General features: G+C 42.2%; 1 protein-coding gene across 1 annotated transcript in view; it reads right to left on the bottom strand.

The window, feature by feature from the left end:
- The window catches only part of LOC123757312 (baculoviral IAP repeat-containing protein 8-like), a 231,616-nt gene extending 207,396 nt beyond the window's left edge, over window positions 1-24,220 (bottom strand). The window contains exons 1-2 of the mRNA XM_069323372.1: window positions 24,197-24,220; window positions 22,649-22,734 (exon numbers count right to left, since the gene is read on the bottom strand). The gene's annotated coding sequence lies outside the window, so the exon portion shown is untranslated. The remainder of the gene's footprint in view (window positions 1-22,648; window positions 22,735-24,196) is intronic.
- Between the last annotated feature and the right edge of the window lie 695 nt (window positions 24,221-24,915).

The raw sequence follows: 24,915 nt of genomic DNA, 5'->3' as shown, positions 1-24,915 counted from the left end.
TTTTAACACTACTAACAAGTGCTTCACTGATTATTCTTGTTCGAACCACAACACGACAGATGCAATACAATCAATTGTATTTAAAAGTGTGTTCAAATAACAAAGTAGTAATGTACAAATGGTAGCAACAGGAGTTACACAATCTATGAAGCCAATATTACCCCCAAAGCGTTTCGGGCAAACAAATGTTTCACCCAAGTAGTACAAATAATCGCCCACAGAACCTAAACCTAACCAATGACTAAATATGCACAGTTTGCTAATATATATAACGAAATTAATTTATTTTAGAGAAAATCCCAATTTTGAATGAACAGCATGTTAAAATTGACGAATACATCTTTGGGGTCGACCACTGGATGGAACGGACTTGGTCCGAAGACAACTTAAACAGAATCTTTAAAATCTTGTGAGAAACCATCACAGATGCAGCAAATGCAGTAATTTAGGGCTTAAAGTTAGAAAGCAACGGTATTTTGAATAACGTTACTTTTTTGGCAATGGTAATGTAATCCTGGCTAACACCTTAGGCCTATAATTTTGCAGATCCCCACGCCAATGTATATACTCACAGATAATTAACCAAATAATATCTCAATGCCTCCCAACCACAGTCCCTTAAATCTAGCAACGAATTCATCGTTCTTAAGATTAGAAAATCCCACAAGATCTTGGCTTTTCTTGATCTTGAAAGTCTTCATTAACGTACCAGTTTTAAGGACCCTCAACATAATATTCTATACACAGTTATTACACAAACGTGACTGCATCAATGGATAAATCTGTAGGAGCTGTGATGAGGGTTCGAACCTATGTGGTGGGTGTTCCTACACACATGCCCAGGTTCGAACCCTCATCACGGATTCAATGGATTTTCTCATAGCTACTATGTTTCCTCTTTGCTTCTAGCTGAAGATCTTTGTGTGCATTACGCTGTAATCTGCGAGTAACTCGTGTATACACCTTGTTTAGCATCTGATCCCCAAGTTGAAACGAGTTATAGCAGTTATCCATATTTAACTGGTAACCTTTGCTCTTCAGTGGTGCAAACTCTTAACCCTTTGAATTGTTGTCTTCCCAATTCCTACATATACTTCAAAATCAAAGATGTAACCAGTCTGATTCAGTTAGTATGTACAGCCTTACTCCATACTTACCAGGTTTATTTGGATTAAAATCTTTAGAAGATAGACGGTCCCACAATGTCATTGTTCCTTCATCCAGACAGATGTTTCCGAGGAATATAGGTTTTGAATTTCTTAGATATTGAAGTTATAACAGTAATGGAATGTGTGTATTGTCTTCGAGAATGGCATTATTGTTGTATGAAAATGCTTGGCAATCTTTACACATCACTTTGAAGTAATACAAAAACTGAAAGAAGCTACATGCGACATTTTACCAGGTTGCCAAAACATTGACATTATTGGCACCTTCATTATTCCCATCAACTGGCAGTCGCAAATATCTGGCAAGCTCTTTTACATTCACTTTTTCCCCACTCATTCTTTGCTTGGTTAGGAGCAGTGAACAGGCCTTGTCATGCATACAATTTTGTTTCACATGCCAAATATTTCAGTAAAACTCGCATAATATTAACTGAATAAATCGCAGTGGTGGTTGGTGCTGGGACAGTTAAGCCTGGTGGTATAGTAAAAAAAAAAACAAATGGTGCAGTGTTGTCAGTACCCCGGGCTTCACTAGAACTGTTACGTGGGGTTCTAGTGGTAAATGAAGCACCTGCACGTGGTGCTGTATCGATGGCCACATCAACATCACTATTCATTTTGTAATTAATCCTCACCTGCTGTTCCAGTTTGTCACTTAATTATCAACATCTCTCAATAATTTACACGCCGAAAATATTAGCGGGCTGATCCCAAACCTGCACACAGAAATAAAACCACATGAGACCAGAGGGCATGGCTGACTGCACAGGATACCCCAGTTGAGAAGCAGAGGTGCAATAGGTACTCTGACAACTCTCAATATCAGAGGCTCGAGACACTTCAACCTGCTTCCACTACGCATAAGGGGTATAACTAGCCGACCCCTCGCAATGTTCAAGAGAACTTGATAAGCACCTCAAAAAGATACCTGATCAACCAGTTGTGATCCGAGGCGAAGAGTTTTTCCTGGCCCGCGTCTCTGCACTGCTTCAGCTGCTCTCTGATGACGTCACTCCCTCACCAGTTCTCCGGTGTTGGGTGCACACTTCAAACCACAACAATGTCTGTTAGCCTCAGTGGGTATTCATTGGCTTCACAGTTGAGCTCTCTACTACTGGGCTTCCTCGTAGGTGTCACAGGTCGCGTTCCCGGGGACCTTCCCGAACCCACTTTTAGAGGTAGGCTGTTGCAAATGTTCGTCTCGCTACTAGCCAACTCCCCCCCACCCCCCACCCCCGTGTAGCTGTTTGAAAGTGGCTACACATACACTAATAAACTACACTAGCGCCGAGAGCTACACAACCAGTCTACTTGTTGGCCAATATTTAACCCTGTCTCCTGACCAATAGTTTCTCGGCTCGACAGAACTTACATTAATGAATGCCCTCCCGCATCAGTGAATAAAGTTTCCTGTCACTGCACTTTACAAGTTTCATTATACATTTACCTTTTAACTCTTTTTTACCTCTAACTCTTGAATGGCCATTTCCCACTGGCACTTCCTGCGCAAATGTCACTAGTCACCAACTTACCGACTCCCTCACTTCGTCGGGACTGCCTTGAAGACCTGCAGGGTAACCCTACACTGTCCTCATTTACTCTTGGACTTGGGGCTGAAGTCCTTGGTCACTTCATTAGGCTTTGAGGCAACCCTCAATAGGCCCTCCATTAGTCTTACCTGAACAGCCTCTCATCATATATACCTCTTCAAAAGGTCATCGGCTACTCAAGTAATGCAGAGGTCTATTGTTTCCTCTTTGAAGCCTAACTCTACAGTACAAAAAGGGAATTCTGAAAAAAATCTTTAAGCACTCAATCATGCACCCTTCTTCGTCCAGGTCTGAGGTAACAGTGACAGTTAGAGCCTATGAGCTGTCTCGTTGCTCGGCTCGTCCGTGACAATCTCGGGACACCTATAGAATAGAGGAAGGTGTGGGGCTGTGGCCAATCACTTATCTCGTTGCATCTTGGGTATGAAAGTGTCACCGCTCTAAGCGGAAACCTACTTCCATATAACTGTCACAAGGTCCAAATTTGGGAAATACTAGGCTACTACTTTCCCTTGCGAATTCCGTAAAGCTAAATTTGTAACAGTCGTGAAACTCGCACTTTACTCACAAACTAAAACATTCTTTTCGTCACCTAGCACGTTTGTAGGGTGGATTTAAGCATTGTTACCCCTCTGGCCTGCTTGTGTTGTTCAAGTCATCTTTGGCTAAACCACGTACTTATATTTAAGTAATTGAAGCCTGGTGTATTACCCGTTTTCCTATTGATTCCTTTCTTCAAAATAAGTGATTAATTGTTGGTTAAATTCTTGTACCATCCCACAGATCCTGATATTGCAGCTGCGGTGTTGTGGTTACCAAATCTTCTGCATTCCTCTATCTCTAAATTATTTGCCTAATCCATTCTAAATTCTGGTATGTAAATGTTTAATTTTTTTCTTGGTTGCAAGTTTTGCAGCTTCGTCTGCAATGGCATTTCTTTATATTCCTACTTGACTTTGCACCCAGCTGACATATTAAATATTTATTATATTAAGTCTTAAAACTTAATATTTATTAAGTCTTAGGCTTAATATTTTCGTCCATCAGGGAACCCTTGTTGTCTCGCATTGCTTCGTTTTGAATAACCAACATATGGTCACTAGCCAGGAGAGAAAGTAAATCAGGTAAAATATTATGACTGTCCCGCTCCTAGAATGGGACGTGATTGCTCCTATTATATTCAGTTGCAATTTTGCCTCAGATATTGAATTTCCCGTTGGAATGTCATTTTAGAATCAATTCATACTCCAAGATATTGGCATAGAGTGATCCACTGTAGGTTAATGTTTTGAATTACCAAGGTGCCTGATTTACCAGAGAGCCACTAATCCTAGTGGACTCATAGGACAGGAAGCCGGCGACTTCTCGAAACGCCCTGCCATTTGCCTTTATAATCTTTTCCACATATATTTTAAAACGGTTTTGGCAGTTACGGCTTCGGCGACCAGGCTTTTCCATGGGTTAATGTGAACTGTGGGTGAAAAAGAAGCACCTTTTCTCAATCCTACATTGTGGCTCGAGCTTAAAACAGTTGCTCCTTGTTTGTGATACATATGACCGTCTGAAGAAAATATCCTGACCAACATCCTCTAACTTTTTCAGTAATTTTTTTAGTTTCAATGAGATGCGCTCTGTCATGCCCGGTTTACTGTGTTGTTAGCCCTGTGGCTTTAAAACGTTCCTGATATGAGAGATGATTGGCGCAACCTGTCTTCTTACAAATTACGTCTGAATTTGACCGTTTGCCCGTATCTCCGAAAATGGACGTAATTTGAAAATGAAAAAATTAGATTTTTTTTAAATTTTGTTAACCAAGGCAGCAAGTTAAGAGTCCTCTGGTAGGTTTGGAGGGCCGGAAGATCTAAGGTTTCAAAACCTCACGAAAACCGTTAATTGAAAGTTTCCTCTCCTAACCGTGTAAGCAGAACGACGGAAAACGGTACAGTACATCACTTCCGTTAACCAATTTCATTTCAAATTCCGTCCTTTTTTGGCCATATGGGCAAACGTGCGAAAAACGACGTAATTTTAAGAGGGCGGGTTGGGAATGACTTCTGTTGCTCAAAGTTGCACCTACTGCAGAGCAGCTATATCTCTCTGAAAATGAGGTCTCCATGCTTGCATACAGTAATCCAAATGGGGCCGCACCAGAGATTTACAGTTGAACCATTACATTGTTATCCTTAGTCAAAATTTCGCTTGATAATCCTGAAAATTTCGTTAGCTTTTCTGAGTACTGCACACCTGTTGTGCAACTTATAACGAGTGGTGGATTTTGACTACAAGGTAATTCTCTTCATCAATATGCTGTAATGTAATGCTATTCATTTAATTATCGTAGCATGTGTTATTGTCCCACGTGCATGGTCTTACATTTGTCGATATTAAAGAGCATTTGCCAGTCTTCTGGCTATTTGTGGAGTTAATGTTACTGTTTTTGTAAGGCTTCAATACATCATCATTTCCCACTTTACCATAAATCTTTGCATCGTCTGCAAATTTCATGATGTGGTTTGTAATATTCTCATCCGTCATTGATATATATGACAAATAGGGTAGGTCCCAAAAAGGACCCTTGTGGTATCCCACTTCAAATCATTTCTCCATTCAGTTTCGTTCCATTTAGCACATTTGAAAAACCCTTTGTTTTCTTTCCTTCAACCATTGTTTTATCCATTCTAATATTGTATTATTTATTCTATGGACTTGTAATTTTCTTACCAGTCTCATGTGGTTCCTTATCAAAAACCTTTAGCAAGATCCATGTATACTACATCTATTGGAAGACCTTTGAGTAGCTGGTTACCGTTTCCAAAAAATATGAGCAAGTTTGTTTGGCAGAATGTGTGTAACAATCCACGTTGTGCCGATTGTACAAGATTGTACACTGAAAGATGGTGAATGATTCCCTCCCTGAGGATTCTCTCCATGAGCTTGCAGATATGAGTTGTCAAGATGATTGGTTGGTAGGTTTTATACCGAGCTCTTTCTGCATTTTTGAAAATAGGGGTGACATTTGCCTATTTCCAATCTAGGGGAACTATCTCTTGGTCTCGAGATTTTGTGTAAAGTAGTTTCAGCTGTAGGCACAGTTCTTCTGCCAGTTCCTTTAAGACTTTGTATTGGATTTAATCCAGGGGTTTTCGAGTCTTTTAGCCTGTCTGGAGTGCAATCACCTAGTCTCATTGTCTAAGATTTGTGCAGATTTATTTTTTTCAAAATGCTGCATTCAGATGTTACTTTATCTAGCGGCACTTGTGCTTTATTCATAAGTGAAAGACCTGTGACGACTACTGCTATATTATCGGCATAGTTTAGCAATTTAACTCTTGCCATTGTCATGGAAACCAGGTTTTCTATATGGATGTTAAAAAGAATAGAACTGATGAAGCTCCTTGTGGAGTTCCATTTTCATACAAGTGTAGTCTGACACTTGGCCTTTCAGCTTTACTCTGGCATACCTGTGACTAAGAATCTTGAATCCATGCTAGCATTTTTACCTTGCCACCATTTTATAAATAACGTGTGTAAAAATGCTCGTTGGCTTTCAAGTTTGAATGCTTTTTCTAGATCAGGGAAAATCACTATAACCGAACCTGAGTCGACTCTTCCTAGTAATGTTGCTATGCAGTTTCCAGTTACAACTATAGTAAAACCAAATAAATTCTTAAACAGGCCTCCAGTCTTTCACAGTAGCCTATAAGACCATCAGTTCTGCAATTTGATTAATAAATTATGTTAACGAAATTGGTCTAATTGCCAGGGTCTTTCGGGTTAGTAATCGGAATGATGTCTGCTTTCTTGCAAGAGGTCGGGAGCTTGCCGAGCTCCCAAGATGCATTGATAACGTACAATATCCCTTGTTCTCCAGCAGGACCTGCGTGTACGATCACTGAATATGTAATGTTATCAGTACCTTGTGTAGTATCATTGCCACCTTTTTTGGGTCAGATTAGTTCTTGTTTAGTAAGGAGTCACATTCGTCATCTGTTGCTTTGCTCTTGCGAATGGACGTCAACCTCTCCTGCTTTTCCTTTCTGCTTTCTGATCATTGCAGGAAGCAGGTATTAAGCTTTTCCCGTAAACTGAACAGCAAGTCACTCAGCCTCCTGCAGTGGTTAAATACATGCATGTTGTCGAGGTGGTCGACCTAACGTTATTTTAATCTGTCCCCATATCTTTCCAAGACTACTATGCTCATTTAGAATGACACCAATCAAACCATTTTGCCTCCTTTAACTCTTTAGAAACTTGTCAGCTTCAGATATCACTGCTCTTAGCAGAGTTCTTCCTAACAGTGTGCGGTTTCTCGAGATGTTTTCTGTTGACTCTGGGGTTTTGTTCTTTACCCTCATTACTGTAGAAACAATAGTTATTTCATTTTGTGTTTCCTGTGATGACTGGAGTAACTGTTTCAGCAGCTGTAATGGCTTCCTCTAGATTGGTCTCGTGTCCGAATCCTTGGGTGGCTAGTATGTAGCATGCCATTTTTCCAGCTCGTCCTGGTATATATTCCAGTTGGCCATTTACATTCCACGTAGGTTGTATCAGTGGTGTAGGAGTTTTTCTTTGTTTAGTGTTGTGATAGTAGCATAGCGGTCACTGGTGATCAAGTTTACTTCACACTTCGCCTGATGCTTGAGATCAGTTGAGATCAACGTTAGAGAACATCCTTGAATGTGTAAATGTTCCCCAGGGTTGAGAAGTGATCAAGTATTTCTAGCAGAACTTTAGTCTAATCGGCTAGCCGAGTCACACCTACCTTCTGATATGAGCATTAAAATCCCAGGTAATAATTATATCATGCACCTCCTTGACAAGCACTTCCTCTGCTGTTTACATATAAGGGCTTGTAGACGTTATATACGAGGAGCTCAATATTAGCCATATTCACTGGTACTGCTAATACCTCTACTCATCCCCACACGGAACTGCATCTTTTTCCTTGCTTTTATGGTGTTACTTGACAAGGATCATTAACCCTTCTCTCCTTTTCACGAGGTATAATTATTGGGGATAACCAGTTAATCTGAAGGATTTCGTGGCTGGTTAGACAGTTTCTTGCAAAACTATTATATCTGCTTTTGTACCGATTGCAGCTTCCTAAAGAGTGGGTTTTTAATTCCAAGACCCTCTATGTTTCAATGAATTCGTAATGAAGAGACAGCGGTTTCTGTTGGCGTTGCCTTTCCTAGAAAACTCCCCTTGGGAATCGACAACCATATTCTCCACTTCGCTAGTAGTGTAGTTGCAAATCGGAATGAATCAATTGTTCATGTCTATCTCTTGTATTACAAGATATCGTTGCTCTTGATTCGCCACTGTTTCCTGCAGATGCTTTTGCGGATCTTGATAATCTGATGTGACTATCCGACTGTTATTGGTAGGCTGTATGCCCATGTGTTTGTCCTCCTGTGCTCCGTCTTGTCTTGTACCGTTTCTTGTGTAACTGTGGTCTGCTGCACGATCGTTATTATTACGCAAGCGATTGCAAGAGTTTTGTTACGAGGCATTCTGGGTCAACTGTAAGCAATTGTTAATGGTCTTTGCCATGATCTTTAATGTTTTTCAGCTAGACCTTGTGTAAAACTAAATCTGTTTTGTTGATTCCGAAAGTGATTGTATTTTATTTCCATGTTGTAATTCTGCAGTGGGCTTGTGCATTTTCTGATTTGGAGTTAAGTAGTGATGACTGTTCTATGAGGGTTGGCATCTGTTGTGGCTGGGCACGAGTGTTTCAGACGTTAATGTTGGTATACGTACTGCTGATCTGTGATTATCCTGACCTTAGCTGTCTGCATCTTTACTTTCCGTGTGGTTGTTCCTCAAGAATGATATTTCCTCAACTTGGACATTTGGCTGTTGTGGTCTGGTTTGCCTTGTGCTTAGTTGTACAGTTTTTGGTTGGATGCCTCAGGTTGCGCGCGCGCGCACACCCACCCAACTTTCTTGTCTGGTGCAGCGTGTTTGATGGTGGTCATATTTCTGACACCTGAAGCAACGCAGGGGTTCCATCACGTATGGACGGTCAATATATTCCCTAGTTTCCAAGATTGAACGTTTCCAGCACATGTCCTGTAACAGTCACCAGAACCTGACGTGTCACTGCTTTGTCCATTTTTGTGCGGCACCGTTTTGCATTCAAGAATTACACACACAAATCACAATTGCGTGATGCATCAAATGAACAAATCCACAAATCCAAAAGGCTGCAGGATCCAGTAAGTTCAGTAGAACTTCGGTTTCAACTCCTTTTACCATGTCGTAGCTCAGTCGGTTAAGGCAGCATCTGGGTTGCTCTTTGAGTCAGGTTCGAATCCTCGTCACGGCCCTTGTGGATTTGTTCATTCAAGAATTGCTTGTGTTCTAGTACTGAATCCTGTGGAAATTCGACTGGATATCCCAACACCACAACTTCTGTGCGTCTTTCGGAAGGATCCAGCTTTTCGAAGCATTCAGGTATTCCGTGGAGAAATGTTACCGTTTCTAGGCAATTTGCAGTCTTTTGTCTGGTTTTGTCATACTTTCACGTTCACAGTAATGTTAAGTTTGAGCACTGGTTGCCTCTTTTCCATTTCCGTTACTCCGTCAAATGTTGTAGGAACGTTGTCTGTCTTCATTATGGTAATTAGAATTTTGCAATACGAAGTCTGCAATTTGGTAAGATATGCAGTCTGACACTGTCTAGTGTGAGACTGGTGCTGTCTTCTCTAGGTACATTATGTCGGGATTCTTCCTGGTAGAAGTACTTTGTATAGCCTCGATAGCAGTTCTCTTTAATTACTGTACCTCGGTGTACTGTCCTCCTTCGTTGTCTGAAAAGTGCTTCCATTTCCCTTTTCTCCTGGACTTCCTTTTGACGTCTCCCTGTAGTGAGAGCTGATTCACATTCCAACCTAACGCCTGAGACACTCCTAGGTCTGGATAAATTTATTTATCATCAACGTAGGTCGTAAAATGATTTTCCCAGGTGGAATCAGGGATACCTAACACCTAGTCGAGCAGTTTGGTCTACCTTTAACTGTAAAGGTCAGTACACCATATAAGATGCATCATTGTGGCTCTGCCAATAGGGTATCGACCAGCTCAGTGATACGGCCCTCACACACACGAAAATAATAGATCATTGGGAGCCGGGCGACCTGACCACTGTGGTAACAATGTGGGTCGCCTGCATACTAGGGTATGTGCAAATCTAGCTAGGCGGACAACAGATAGTCTAAAGTGGTATTTATCCAAGAACTGCTGAAGAAATCTGCAACGTTCCTTCCTAACAGTAGTGCGGCATGTCCGCCTGGCGGTCGGACATTCACACGAAAGACAGTCAACATGTTACATCAACAGCTGTGTCTGGGTATTGATGGGTTGTTCCTCACAAAACTGCGAGGATTTGAGCTGATGGTTGCTCATAATCTGAAGTTTTCCAGAGAACAAACCCGTGTGCTGCCTGCTGTACCAGTGGCGCCGGCGGCGAGTCTCATGGCTGGTGATCGGCTCATCCTAGTAATGTAGGTCATTATGAGCTTTCTCCACAGCCTATAGTTCTTAGTTACGACTACCTCTCGCCTGACGCTTCACTACTCGTAATTTTTATTATATCTTCGTTCAATTCTTAATGGATAGACTAAGCCATTGTAATATTTTTATTAGCGTCTTTGCCTTCACATATACTAACTATTTGATCCCTCAAAATTATTAAAGATTTTAGAACTCACTTCTGGTGGACACACACTCATGCAATCATCATGTAACAACAGCTTTGGAAATCTCTCTCCTCGTATCAATGGAGAGTGCCACAGCCCAGAATGTTTCGTCTGAGAACATTTAATATTAGAACATTTAATACGAGAACATCAAGTCCCACAGATGCTATGCATGGATTGTCTACCAGAGTAGCGAGGGCAGCCAAGTACATATTCTTACACATGTCCCCGACTGTGTACGCCACCAGTAATCTCTAGCAGCTTCAAGCATCAGTACTACAGGTACAAACGTTATCATCATCCTCCTCCTGGTGGTTCCTGAACCTCGGGCAGCTGTAAGTGCTTGACCGCAGTGGCCACCCATCTGTGGTCACAGCCACCATCTTGTGTAAATATGGACACCTGGATGTGGATTTGATTTTCAAGACCATACTATTTGTGTGTTGAATTGTCTTCCTCTGTGACTTGTCCACATCAATTTGCCTGTCAGTGCCTGAACAGGTGAAGGCCGAGTCTTGGAGACGAAGATTACCTGACCCATTCCTGGCGTGTCTTACACTGGGCCAGTTGTCCTCAGGAGAGTTGGTAAGTATAGCAGAAATATCTATTATTTAACAACGCACATTTTAACACTTGTAGATATTATTAAATGTTCTTTGTTGTGCATAGTTGATATCAGTATCTTGAACTCTTGTAAATCGTTGAAATTTGGGCAGAGCTGCCTCACCAACATGGCGACTTGCCTCGCCATGTTGGCGAGGCAAGTCAAAGTGTTAAGAAAAGGTTCCCTCAAGAGGGTTGAGTACCCATCCAGTTGGATGGGTATGTACCTCTCTGATACACAGAGAGCAATCACACTAACCTGATGTATCAACGAGAAAATCTGTGGGAGACGTGATGAGAATTCGAACCTATGCGATGGGTGACATTTTAAAACACGCCTGGGGGCATGTTTCTGGGAATGTCCAGCGAATAGGTTGCCTGTGTGCATCATTGTTTTTAACTTGTTTGACTGATTTTTCTTTGTGCGAGTTAAAACACACATTATTTTGTTAATCATAAAATCTAGTGTTCCTTTCTATATCAGTATAATATGTTTTAACACTGTATAATCGACATCCTTAATACGCGTTATCAGTGGTAAAAAGAAAAAAGTTTTCTAAATAACCTTTTTCTTTAACCTCATTAGAATATGCTGCATACTACATGATGCTTAATATACTGAATGCCGAACACCTCACACAGGTAAGTTAGGTTGAATCGTTAATGTACGATTCTCTACACCAGCTAATTTTGTTGGATATTTCCAACATCGAATACAACATTGTTGTATTCTCATTACTTATTACTAATCATATTAATATTGTAGTAAGTAAAATTAACAACTCGTAGAATTCTCCTGTACTAATAATTCATCTGTGCATTAGGCTAGAATTCTCACGTCATCTAACGCTAGTATTGCGTCAGATTTCTTTACAGTAAAACACATTATATACAATTTGTGTGAGAATTAAATACGATTCTCCATAATTAAGGCATTCTGTATGACAACTGATTGCAGACGAATTTGTTCTCTAACTAAAAGCCGAATAGAGCGTTAGAATTATACCGTCTACCTCGCGATAGTGTTAACGTCATCAATGAATGCTATGGGGAGACATTAATTCCTCTCCCTTGTATCTTTACTATTCTTAAATAGTTAAATAATAATATTTCGTTCCTCTAAATAATAAACCCGTCCAGTCTTTAGAGTTTCAAGCGCGAATGCGAGAAATATTAATGTTCATGCCAATAATTTGTGTAATGAACGTCGACTCGGCGTGGGGGGAGGGACGCGACGCCATACTCACTCGGTGAGGGAGTCGGGACGCGTACACGTGGGGAACCGAAGAGAGGCAGACCTGCGCTTAACGTACGCACAAAAGACGCCATTGTCCAGTAAATAGGACACGTGTGTCTATCTACAGATGAAAGCCGCCACTGTGAGGCGTGAACGACCTTGCAGATAATATCTTCAACTAGTGCTGGTGTTAAATAAGGGACCCCTAGACTTGGTTCCTGACGACACGTGATCAGCCAACTTGAAACGCATCAATCCAGGATAGGTTCACCGGAGCCTGGGATGCGAAATTACGGCAATCTTAATACTTACACAGTGCCCACAGCTAAGTACCTTTTATTTGATGCATCATTTACAGGTTTAACAATAGCGGGGTGATTGCGCGTTACGCGGCACGACAACACCTAATAACAGGTGATTAGAAATTTCTCTGTAGATATCAATAATCTTGAATATGTATTGAGTAGTTAAATCAATTGCTACTGGTAGTTATTTATTTTGCAGCTCGAGAGACGAATTCCTCATGCTGTCTTCTCCATGTTAACCGTGTCAGACGTCGGTGTACCAGACTTGGAGATTAAGAGGACTGCCAGGGTTATCTAAAGGAATCTATTACCAGCTAAGGCTTATTTCTTTTACTCATAACATTGCAATTTGATACATTCAGAATGTTTCAACATAATGTGTGATTTACTGTAATTCATTATTATGCACATATTCATGTTCTTCTTTGTATGAATAATATTATATTCAACATTAATTATAGGATTAGATTATTATTAATAGAATTAGTGAACGAACCACACTGATTCCTGGACGTACTGACCTCCAGTAATAACCCCCCAATGTAGGTGTTTGAGGTTTGGTTTTAATAATACAGCCCATTAATTATTCTTATGATCATACTTTCTAGTCATATCCATAGTCACTGGTTTTCTCTAGAATTTTATCTAATGATCTGAAATTCTCAGTTTCCCTCTTTACTTTAAAAGCGGGTGGTCCTTCGTAATTTAATTTACTACTTTAATTATTAATTAATCAGAATCAAACCCAAATATCCCACAAATTTATTTATTTATTTATTTATGCATATACAAGAAGGAACATTGGGAATGTGAGGATGCATAATATGGTAATTACAGTCTCGTAAAACCACTAGTACGCGCAGCGTTTCGGGCAGGTGCTGCCCTATTAATAATTAAAAAAAAATAGTGAAGCTAGCACTATGGGTCACTTAGATGGAGGAGCTGGTAGGTGGTGGATAACTGCATGGACCGTTAGGTGAATGGTGGATTAACAGGACGATGGATCACAGGTAGGTGAATGGCACTTTAACAGGGTGCACCGAGAAACACAAGGAATTAGTATCATAATTCGCTCTTGTACATACAATAGGAATATTTAGGTTAGGTAATGATAGTGATGCATATACATTATTTACTCTAAATGCATAGAGTGGGAGGAGGCGGGGGGGGGGAGGGGTGGTCACGACTGTCAGCTGATGAATGGAAGGGGAGACAGTCACGACTGTCAGCTGATGAATGGAAGGGGAGACAGTCACGACTGTCAGCTGATGAATGGAAGGGGAGACAGTCACGACTGTCAGCTGATGAATGGAAGGGGAGACAGTCACGACTGTCAGCTGATGAATGGAAGGGGAGACAGTCACGACTGTCAGCTGATGAATGGAAGGGGAGACAGTCACGACAGGGTTTTGCACTTGTACGGGAAAGAATTCATTGCCAACAGTTATTGTATTTCACACCCCCTAAACGTTCGTTCATGCTTGCACTAACCTCGACATGCATATCTACTATCTGTAAACCTTAATGGGTTCACAATCAAACGTTTCTTGACGTAACCTTTACATTCTTATTCTTTGTAAATTCCTATTTGCTTCACTGAAACTGACAATTAGAAACTCTTCCCTAAACATTTCTCCTCCCGAAACTTAAGCTTAATGCTTACTGTATCTTTCTTGCTAATCCTTAATTAGAGTATACAAAATTATGTACTGTACGAATCAATTTGAAATATGAGTAATTCTCCTCGACTTTTCCCTTTTTCCCATCATTCCCAAGAATGTTACAATGAAAATTAGCTGAAAACCATACTTCCACTACCTAATGTACGAAACATTGAAAAACTAAATGAACCATTTTGATTTTCCCCTTTTAACTTCGTTAACGACCTATACCCCTTAATTACTATTTTGTTTTGCAATTCAAAAAATTCCCTTTTACTAAGCTTGGAACTGTGCAAGGAAAACCATGCAAAGCACCATGCAAAGCACCATGCAAAGCACCATGCAAAGCACACCACGTTTTCAATCCTTGCAATTGCTTTGCAAACCAGGACAAGAGGTATCTGTTACATCTTGCTAGGAATATTTAATCAAATTTTGAGGCATGGTGTTTTACCTGACTGCTAGATACCGACTAATAATACCCATACTTAAGCCAAATTCACAAACATTCTGACCCATACGAGAAAATTAGTTGGAGCCGCGAGGAGGAGTCGAACCTAAGCTCTGAGAACTCTTAGGCAAACACCTTAGACAACTGCACCAAAACATAGTCAAAAGAATTCCAGCCTCGGATGCTTGGGAGCACCCAAAGCAGAGGTTCAAGTCCTACTCAAGCGCCTCCTCATTTTCTCATTGATACACCACATTAATGGGATTTCTTTGTGCCTTGAGACCCATCTCTGGCGTCCTGTATGTGTAAAGTTCTATAGAGGCTTATACTCGGCAGGTTAATGTTTTCAATTAGCTCCTATTCAGTATGGTTTCCTTCCTGGAAGAAGCATTCAAACATGCTTTGCTGAATATTTTGTTAGACTGGATTCATGCTCATAGATGGCATTTATTGACCTTAAAACTGCATTTGATACAGCAAAAAGGTGAGATAAATATTAGATTAATTAGTCTCTCTTGGAGTTTATGGAAGACTTGACATAGCTCAAGGGGTACACGAGTATCAGAACCGCCTCAGTTCTTTCAAGGGAGTCAAAAGTAAACATTCTCCTCCCATTGATTTTGGTTCAACCCAGATTAGTGCGCTTTGCCCAACACTGTTCAATGTCCTTGTGCACAAAAACTGGTATTTGCACACTTGCTGATAAAGCTGTCATCTATTATGTCGACGACATTTGTTTTGTTTCAAGTATCCAAACTAGACTGCAATCTCTACTTGAATCACTCGCTGCTAAAATCAGTGAATTCAGTCTTTACCTTAATCCATCGCTCTTTCTTCCAGAAAACAATCAGTGTGTCTCTAGCTTTCAAAGTTAACCAAACCATACAAACATGTGGGCAGCACAAATACCTTGGAGTATCAGTGACATTGTTAACGACCTACATCGTAGGTTAAAATCCAAATCACTTAAAACACTAGTAAGAATATTGGAATGCATGTTATATATGCCGGACTATTCAACATGTTTGTTAGATCCCTACTTGATTATCATGCCTTGCATTTAGCTTCCCCGCCTCTGTTTTGAACATGCTAGAAGTAATAAAGAAAAGCCATGCGGGTAATTCTTGGTGCCCCAAGAAGCACAAGAATCATCACCATGAGGAAAGAACTGAAGCTTCCAACCATACTAGAGAGAATCATCCAAGTCAACACTACCTTTTCCCTTCAGGTAATGGGAGACCCTACGTCTCCAGCATTGTTCAGAGAAGTTACGTGCCGTTAACACACTATTAAGTGGTGCAACATTCCACCTCACTTCTTGTATGATAAATGGCCGAGTAAAAATGTCGGCCATCTCATGAAACTGAACATTCCTTGTAAATGCAATATTCCTGTCACTGATCTCTCCATCTGTACACCACAATTTAAGTACTATATACAACCGCTACTAAGATGGTTAATTAGAATCCTGCTCTTTCCAAAGCCGTCACACTTTAAATAATTGCCTCATCAAAATTTTTGAAGATCCCTCGAGAACTGTCCACATCGATATTGCAATCCAGGCATCTACAGGACAGAAATAGCATGCAGGTTTTACGGACAATACTTGCACACAAACTATCATTGTTAGGTTAAACAACTGACTGCACTACAACTAGCTACCAGTACATTATCACAGGAGGAGGAACTGTGCTTCAAAATCTGCTCTTAAAAAGATTTCATGCACGACCGACAGTAAGAGTTTTATAATTGGACTTTTTATATAACCTGCTCACTGCACAGTATAAAGGGTTTAGAACCTCTTGCATGGATACCATCTCACAAATATAACCCACCATTATGACAAACATTGCATCCAAATGTGTGTGTAAGAATGATGAAGGCGAATTAAACCAAGGTACCCCAATCTATGTTGTTGAAACTACTGTTCCTATTACTCAGGTCTAATAGAGAAATTACCAACTCCGAACGGCCTGACAACACCGGTAGAATAATCTGCGATTTGTTTAGATCCGAAACCTATGTATATGGGCAGCACAAAACGTCCACCAGACTGACACTAAGGAAAATCTCAGTCAGGCCCAACCGACTGAACAATACTAACATATTGAGAAGCTGTACGTTAACCACACTATATATATATCAGTGCAACACCTATCAGTAGACTAAAAATCATCGACACACAGGCTTTACCAGAAAATAACAATTATGAATTACGTTCCACTTCCGACAAAATATTTCTTTGACACTACAAAATGAAATATTTCTCCAATACCACACTGACTACTTTGACTGTAATGCTGGAGTGCCACAAGGCTGTGTACTCACGCCAACAATAATCCACACACTGCAGAGGGAAGGAAGGGGAGGAGTGGTGGCCCTGCTGCTAAGGACTGGAGTTTCAAGCTGATTGATTTCCAGGGTTGCAAGGAGTTCAGAGACTACAGTTCAGAGACTATGCATGAATATGTATGCATGCAGCATTTGACGGCCTCCACACACTATAGTGAGCATCAGCCACACTACTCAACTCTTCCTCAGGTCATGCTCCATCAGCAGGAAAGGAAGCTTGCACCTAGTACTGCCGGGTGGGTAAAAATCGAGCAGCAACGAGAGCGCTTCCCTCCTGAGTAATAGCGTGGTGCCCGCGAACGGCATCATGCTGTTCAGAGTTAAGGTGAAGTTCCAAGGAACTGACACGAGGTACACCAGGACCGAGACCATGGACCTAATGACGTCGACCTCAGGGGTAGCACTCATCGACGTCGTCAGGGGCGAAAATGGACCCCAAATACTCTTCAGCAGTGCAGTAGCACTAGAAGCTCTCTCTATCACGGCAACGATCACGGCTCTAGAGGATAAGGGCTTAACACTCCTACCTCCCCATCAATTTCAGGCAGTGAGGACAATACTCATTCACAGAGTGAGTGATATCATCGCTGAACAGCCTATCATTGAGATCGTAAAGAGCATCAAGGCTCTGAATCGATCCCTCACAGCCATCTCGGCCCACCTCATCCGGCAAGGTGAGAACGGGAAGCCCACCCTCAAGGTCACTCAAGACTCCGGCACAGGCTACTCTTGCGGCCGACAACGGCCTCAGATGTTCTGGTGTGGCCTGCACACCCCACCAGATCGCTAGGCAGCGTTATTTCCGCCTACGCCAGTGTTTTAGGTGTTACCAGTACACCCACTACTCTCAGAAGTGCCCCAACCCACTGTGGAAATGCAGCATCTGTGCTGGCGACCATCAGTACAGGACCTGCAACGCATCTACTCAACGCTGTATACTCTGCAACGGTGACCACACAGCCGTCTCTCACGACTGCCCTACCAGACAGGCGGAAATCAAGAAGATGATTGACGCCAGACCACGAAATTCTACTACAAGATCGAAAGCATTCAACATACAAGAAGACTTCCCTGCACTCCTGGCAAGTGGTGCCGCGAACGGCGCGCAGCCAAACTACTGTACCAGCAACTCCCGCGCCAGCCACTTAAGGTCACAGACAACACCTCTCAACCAAGCCAGCCAGCCATCCTCACTCTCACCGCCACCAGCCACCCCTGACAGCACTGTTGCAGCTCTGATTCACTTCGCGACAGAAATGTCAGGTGGTGATCAAGAAACGGTACAAAATACTCTACGACATGTACAAGCACAACGACCTCCCGACCTTTGTGATACCAGAGGCCATGTTTACCGGTTGCTCCTCTCAAGTAGAGTCCGACCCCACGCCAGACACACCTGTCAACTCGGACCTTATTACAGAGTCTGACCCCAAGTCAGACACACCTGTCAACCCGGACCCTATTACTCCAGTAACACCTGCGACTACATCATCTGCAACAATACTGCCACCAACTGCTCCTGCAGACATCAACCTGTCTGATGACTCTACTGACTATGTCGACATTTTAGACGACTCTGACGATGTCGACTCTGCAATAATCTCGTTACTCCCAGGCCAACCAGCTTATGATACTCCAGCAATAAGAAAACTATCAGCAACGTAACACCGAGCATGGATCTCCTGCATGTCGACGGCTCACCAGCCGTATATTCAACTCTATGTATGAGGAACACTTACGGCGTGCGCCAGGAAACGAGTGCGTGCTTAGACACGACCTAATTTTCACGGAATATGACGAAAGCACACTGTCAGCCGACCTCTCTCCCGGAGACTACACCCAGTACAAAGCCAAACAACAAGCCAAGAAAAGGAAAAAAAACTTAGCATGAGGATGCAGGCCTAAGACTCACTGAGGGCAGTTGCCCTCACCCCCCTCTTTAGGGGGATGGGGACCTAATTTTGCTCGTTTTGAGGTGGTGGAATCCCTGCAAGCTTCAGAGCAGACCGACGTGGAAGACAGAAGACGGAAGACTCCAGCTCAAAAAGAAGAAAGAAGACGCCACACATCAAGAGGAAAGAAGACCTCACATCGCCGCCCCTCCCTCGGGACCCTGCCCACTAGCCTAAGCCAGCCAGGTGTTCAGGAAACCTCATGTTACGCCGCGCAGCTGGGTTTAGCCCTGGCTCTGTCTCCAACTCCGACGTTTCCTCTCACCCAAGCTATTCTTCACCTATACCCACTTTAAAGCTCACGCCAATGGGTACCTTGTCCTATATTTAGTTCGTTCGTAGGTCATGCTCGTAAGAGCAGCGGCCGTCCCACGAGACGTTAATCAATTTTAACACCGTTATAAAAGTATGTTTATTCCCATACACAATTTATTATACAATAAAATTCATTGTATATTAGGCGTCCATTATGTGATTAGGTTCTTTTTGGTGATTATTTTTGTTAGTAGTACAGTAGTGAAACATTTACAGACTTGCTATTCGAGAAGCAGATGTCAGTGAAGCACTGTTCGAGAATACATACATACATTACCAAGGCCCCCCCCCCCCTCATCAGTAAAAGAACAATGATTGTAATCCAGCCGCCGAACCTCTTGTTTATCAATGAAAAATAGGCTTACACACAACTCGTCCTCTTGTCTGCATTCATAAATTTAAACATGCTGTTCATTCAAAATTGGAATTCTCAAATATAAATTAATATTGTTAAATGTAAGGATGCGGTGTATATTCGGACATTGGTTAAGTTAGGCGTTTAGTTTCTCTTGGTGATTATTTGTATCTGTAGTACATGGGTGAAGCATTCACAACATTGTGATTCAAACAAAAGTCGTCAGCGAAGCACTGTTCAAGAAATGTTTGAACGTCATCAGTGGTGACTTGTGTAAACCGTTTTTCCATTCATAAACGGGGGGTCTGACGGGTGTATGGAATAGACTTTAGCCTTTGTTTATGAGGACGAGTTGTTACACAGCTCAACTGATCACGTTCGAACATTTCTCGAACAGTGCTTTGCTGATGACCCCTGTTCGAAGCCCAAAGCTTTAACTATCACCCAACGTAGTTCTAATACATATAATGGCCAACAGAACCTTAACACCTAACCTTTGACTAACTATATTGAAATTATAATATGAACTCTTGAGAAACCAGTTTTAATGCACAATACGTTAATACCAATGAATGCATCCGGCCTAGAACTTGCTTCCTTCGGAACATTCTTTGTTAGCTTGTTAAAGAATGAATATCCTCCAGTGACATTAGTAACGGCTCCTTTCCCAGACCATATGCCACTTGAGTCTGGTGTCCCTGCTCTTAAAACCTTTATCTACTGTCATAGGCGCTCCGGCCGTTATATAATATTTACTTCCCCCAATAAGGGGAGATACTGCACTAAAAACAAATCAGGAACATCACGTTACCCCATCCCGAAAACACACACGTTCACGTTTAGCACTTCACAGGGCCTGCCGCATGACCACAATTATTTTGTCGATATTTGTCGATTTGCAGAAATGCTGCAGCGCTCGTGGACTACCAATAACTTGTCCAAGATGCGGATGATGGCCACGTAGCTGCAAGTGCTCAGCCTCCAGAAACTGACCGACGGTATGTTCAGCTTGCTAGGTTTAGCCCCGGTACTTTCCCTTCATGCTAAACGTTTCTTCTTGCCAGAGTACGAATACGAAAAATACAGGAGAAGATGCCCATTGGGGCGAGCCTTGAAGTGGGGACAGCTGAAGAGAAGTCGGTGAGAGGAAATGCTGAAGTTGAAGAGAAAGTGCCAGGGCTTGACCCAGCTGCGTGTCAGTATGTCGATGCTGCAAACAACCCAACAACTGGCTAGGTTGGGAGACGGGTCTGGAAGGCGGCAGTGGCAGTGCTTCTACATTCAAGGTGGAGACAATCTGTCTTCAGGTGGTGTCTTCTTCAGTTTGGTGTTTCTTCTATTTTTTTCTTGCTTCGAGTAATCAATTGATGTTTTTCTTTGTACTCTGCGTAGTCTGGTGGGAAAAGGCCCTTTGACAATGTGGTTTCGTCGCATTCAAATAAGATTACATCGTTCGATAGAATGTACTTTTGGTTTGGATTATTCAGCAAGCATTCTGCACACCTCGTGTTGAGTATTTTGCTGGTGATAAGCGTCTATATTCGGGAGATCTGGGTGTCAGGTTTTTGTCACGTTCATCATAGAGTGTAGAGACTCTTGGAGACTCCGCTGGTATTGAGGGTGGTGAATGTGCTTCAATGTCCTCTGGTGCTGGGGGTGATGATTGTGCTTCAATGTCAACAGAGTCATTTGAATCATCAGAAGACATGGTGAGGCCTGCAGGAGAATGTTGGTGGCAGTATCGTTGCACATGATGTAGTCGCAGGTATGACTGGAGCAATAGGGTCCGGGTTGACAGGCGTCTCTGGTGGAAAGGAGCCATCGGTAAACATGGCCTCTGGTATCACAAAGGTCGGAAGGTTGTTGAGCTTGTACAAATCGTTCAGTATTTTGTACCGTTTCTAGAGATCTCCACCTGACATTTCTGATGCGAAGTGAATCACAGCTGTCGGGGGAGGCTGGTGGCGGTGTGAGTGAGGATGGCTGGCTGGCTGGCTGGCTGGCTGGCTGGCTTGGTTGCGAGGTTTCGTCTGGGGCTGTGAGTGGCTGGCGCGGGGTAGCTGGTCCAGTAGTTTTGTTGCGCGCCGCTCGTGGCGCCACTTGTCGGAGTGCAGGAAAAGCTTCTTGTATGTTGAAAGCTTTCGGTCTGGGCGTCGAGTTTCCTTGCCTGGCGTCAACCATCTTCTGAATTTCGCCTTTCCTGGTGGGGCAGTTGTGGGAGACGGCCGTGTGATCACCGTTGCAGAGTATACAATATTGAGTAGTGGCGTTGCAGGTCCTATATTGGTGGTCGCCAGCACAGATGCTGCATTTCTGCAGCGGGTTGGGGTACTTCTGAGAGTAGTGGGTGTACTGGTAACACCGAAAACACTGACGTAGGCGGAAATAACGCTGCCTAGCGATCTGGTGGGGTGTGCAGGCCACACCAAAGCATCTGAGGCCGTTGTCTGCCGCGAGAGTAGCCTCCGCCGGAGTCTTGAGGGTGACCTTGAGGGTGGGCTTCCCGTTCTCACCCTGCTGGATGAGGTGGGCCGAGATGACTGAGGGATTGATTCTGAGCGTTGATGCTCTTTGCGATCTCAGCAATTAAGTCGCTCACTCTTTAAATGATGATTGTCCTCACTGCTTCGACAGACGCAGTGAGGACGACAGACGACAGACTAACAAAAGTATGGATAGAGATAGGGAAGGGAGGGGAAGAGTATTGAAATGTAACCAAAATTGTTAGCGCAACATTAACCGTATGATACACCACAATTAAATGTTCATATTATGGGCCTGGTTTTTTGTTTACCACTCTGAAGTGGTTAACACATGGAGCACTTTAGACTATACCTATTAGAAGATCACCGCTTCAAGGAATAGTGTGTACCTATTAAAATTATTGGACTTGTTCCCTTCACTTACTGTACTTGGGTGCGAATATGTATCTACTACATAATGACCAACTGCAATTCGTGAGAAGTTTTTCCAAGTAACTTTATTCTCTCCATACCTGCAGTGCCGTTGTACGAGACAAATTTCTTGTATATGGTTAACCATAGCTGCAGTGCCGTTGTACTGATGCACCCTCGTACATATCTGAAATTACACATTAAATATATAAAAATACTAAATTGAAAATCTTCATATAAAGCTTTAAAAATATCCCGCAAGACAATCGATCAGCTCAGACTTTGGTTGATCCATAAAGCCGACTTACCACAGAATGGCAAAACCCAACCTCAGACATGACTCGTCCACAGCCCGTTCTCATCACAATGGCCAAGTGGTCGTTAACCCGGCAGCCAAACATGAACGTGAAGAACGCTTCACATTTAACGAGTCCTCGGTCTATACTCGTTCGTGCACTGACCCACAACAGTTCACACATTTTACCACTAAACTAGTTATGTTACCTATTATTTATTAGGCGAGGGAGACAGGTTGGAATACACTCACGTACTGTAATTTCCTTCAACAACTATCATAGAACTATACACTATTTAAACATACTTTAATTGTTAGTTATATTCGACAAAATATAGTACTTGGTTACACAGGACGTTAATGTTAATTAAGGCGTCTCTGGGGTTGGCTGCAGCGTGGACGACACTGACTCAGTATGGCTAGTTTCATTCACATAGGATGGCTCTTATGCGACTCTTGTTAGGTTAAAAGTCTTTGGTCCATATTTCAAGGATTGAAATCTGATAGTTCACAACAAACACCTTATAACTGCCAGAATTTAACTAATAATTTTGTAAACTATTTTCAGCTGCTTATGGTCGAACGTTAAATTTCACAATGTTGACACTCTAGCCGCTGTTATGGAACAGTTAATCACATAGGAATTGTTTTAGAATTTAATTTTGTTGTAATTAGCTTCATCAAAAGTTTTAGGCTAGGTAAAAGTCTCTACTAATAGACAAAGGTATATTACACTATTATATCAAATGAGTAAACCAGAGTCAACTTATTTATTTTAAATAAAGCTTTAACATGTTGTAATTATGCTAAGACAATCAGCAAATATAGACTATTGTACCAACAGAATACAATGCGATAAAATAACTAATCATCTAGAGTAACTTGCCTGTAAGCCTGACGCAGGTAACCTCATGCACAGGACTGTCCAGGTGACTAATTTAGTAAAACCAATGAGGCGGGCGCTGAACAACACCTCTCCCCACGCCGGCCCGCGCCACACTGCCCGCCGCGCCTCTTGACTAGCTTGGCTTGATGGGTCAACAATCTGTGACGTCATTCACCTCGCCTGACATGAGGCCGCCTCATATTCAAATAATTCACAAGTAAAATCACTTCAACAATATTAGAGTTTATTTCTATTAATGTGAAGTATGAGCAAGTGTGAGTATGTATTAAAAGCACATACTTCACTACAGGACATTAAACCCACTACCACACCCACCTAGTAGCTTGGAAGCGCCATAACGCCTTCTGTTGAGCTCAACCCTCGCAAGCACAACTAGGTGAATACAACTAGGTGAATACAAGAGGCTTTACCGACAGTGACCATTACTTGTAGCTCCCTCATGCTCACCTGTAGCTCCCTCGGACACACCTGCAATAGAAAGACCCTTTTAAGTATGTTTCGAGCAAATTAACTAGTGTATAAGACATTAAAATATCTGTTCACATCTATACAAGTACAAATATGTAAAGGATATTTGTAGATATTCTGGAAATAGAAAAGGAATAGAATGCATTCACAATCATTCCCCCAAAAATGTCATAATATACTAAGGAAAGGAAAATGTAGCTTTGAATCAACTTTTAGATTTCTCCATCCTGACATGTACGAATCATCACTCGAGGAAAAAAAACAATGCTACGCCCTCAGCTGTCCATACTTTCATGCTGAAGGCACAGAACGCTAAACAGTGGCAAGCAATAAAATGGCTTTGGAGAAAAGCCAACAATTTATTTTATACCCACACGAAAGAGGTTATAAAAGGTAGGACAGTGTGTATGGAACTGGTTGACCCACTTGCATACCAGAATCACGCATGCAATTACCCCCCACAACAGAGCTACAGTTACAACAGGCAACAACCCTGCAACAATCAGTACTGGTCAAAATAAAACCAACATTCCCACTCACAATGGACCTCCCGGAAAATTCTTCGTCAAATTACCCCAAATAGAGTAACATCGTTCATCTTTACCAACATACAAGACCTGAAAACAAATGCAAAATTTAAGTACCGTTCCTAAATTGCCTCCCCCCCCCCCCTCCTCGCCGAGTCAAATGCAGTATTT

This window comes from Procambarus clarkii, chromosome 12 (assembly GCF_040958095.1).
Source record: "Procambarus clarkii isolate CNS0578487 chromosome 12, FALCON_Pclarkii_2.0, whole genome shotgun sequence".
Lineage (NCBI taxonomy): Eukaryota > Metazoa > Arthropoda > Malacostraca > Decapoda > Cambaridae > Procambarus > Procambarus clarkii.
Note: the sequence above shows the minus strand (reverse complement) of the source record. Positions and strands in the feature narration are given on the sequence as shown.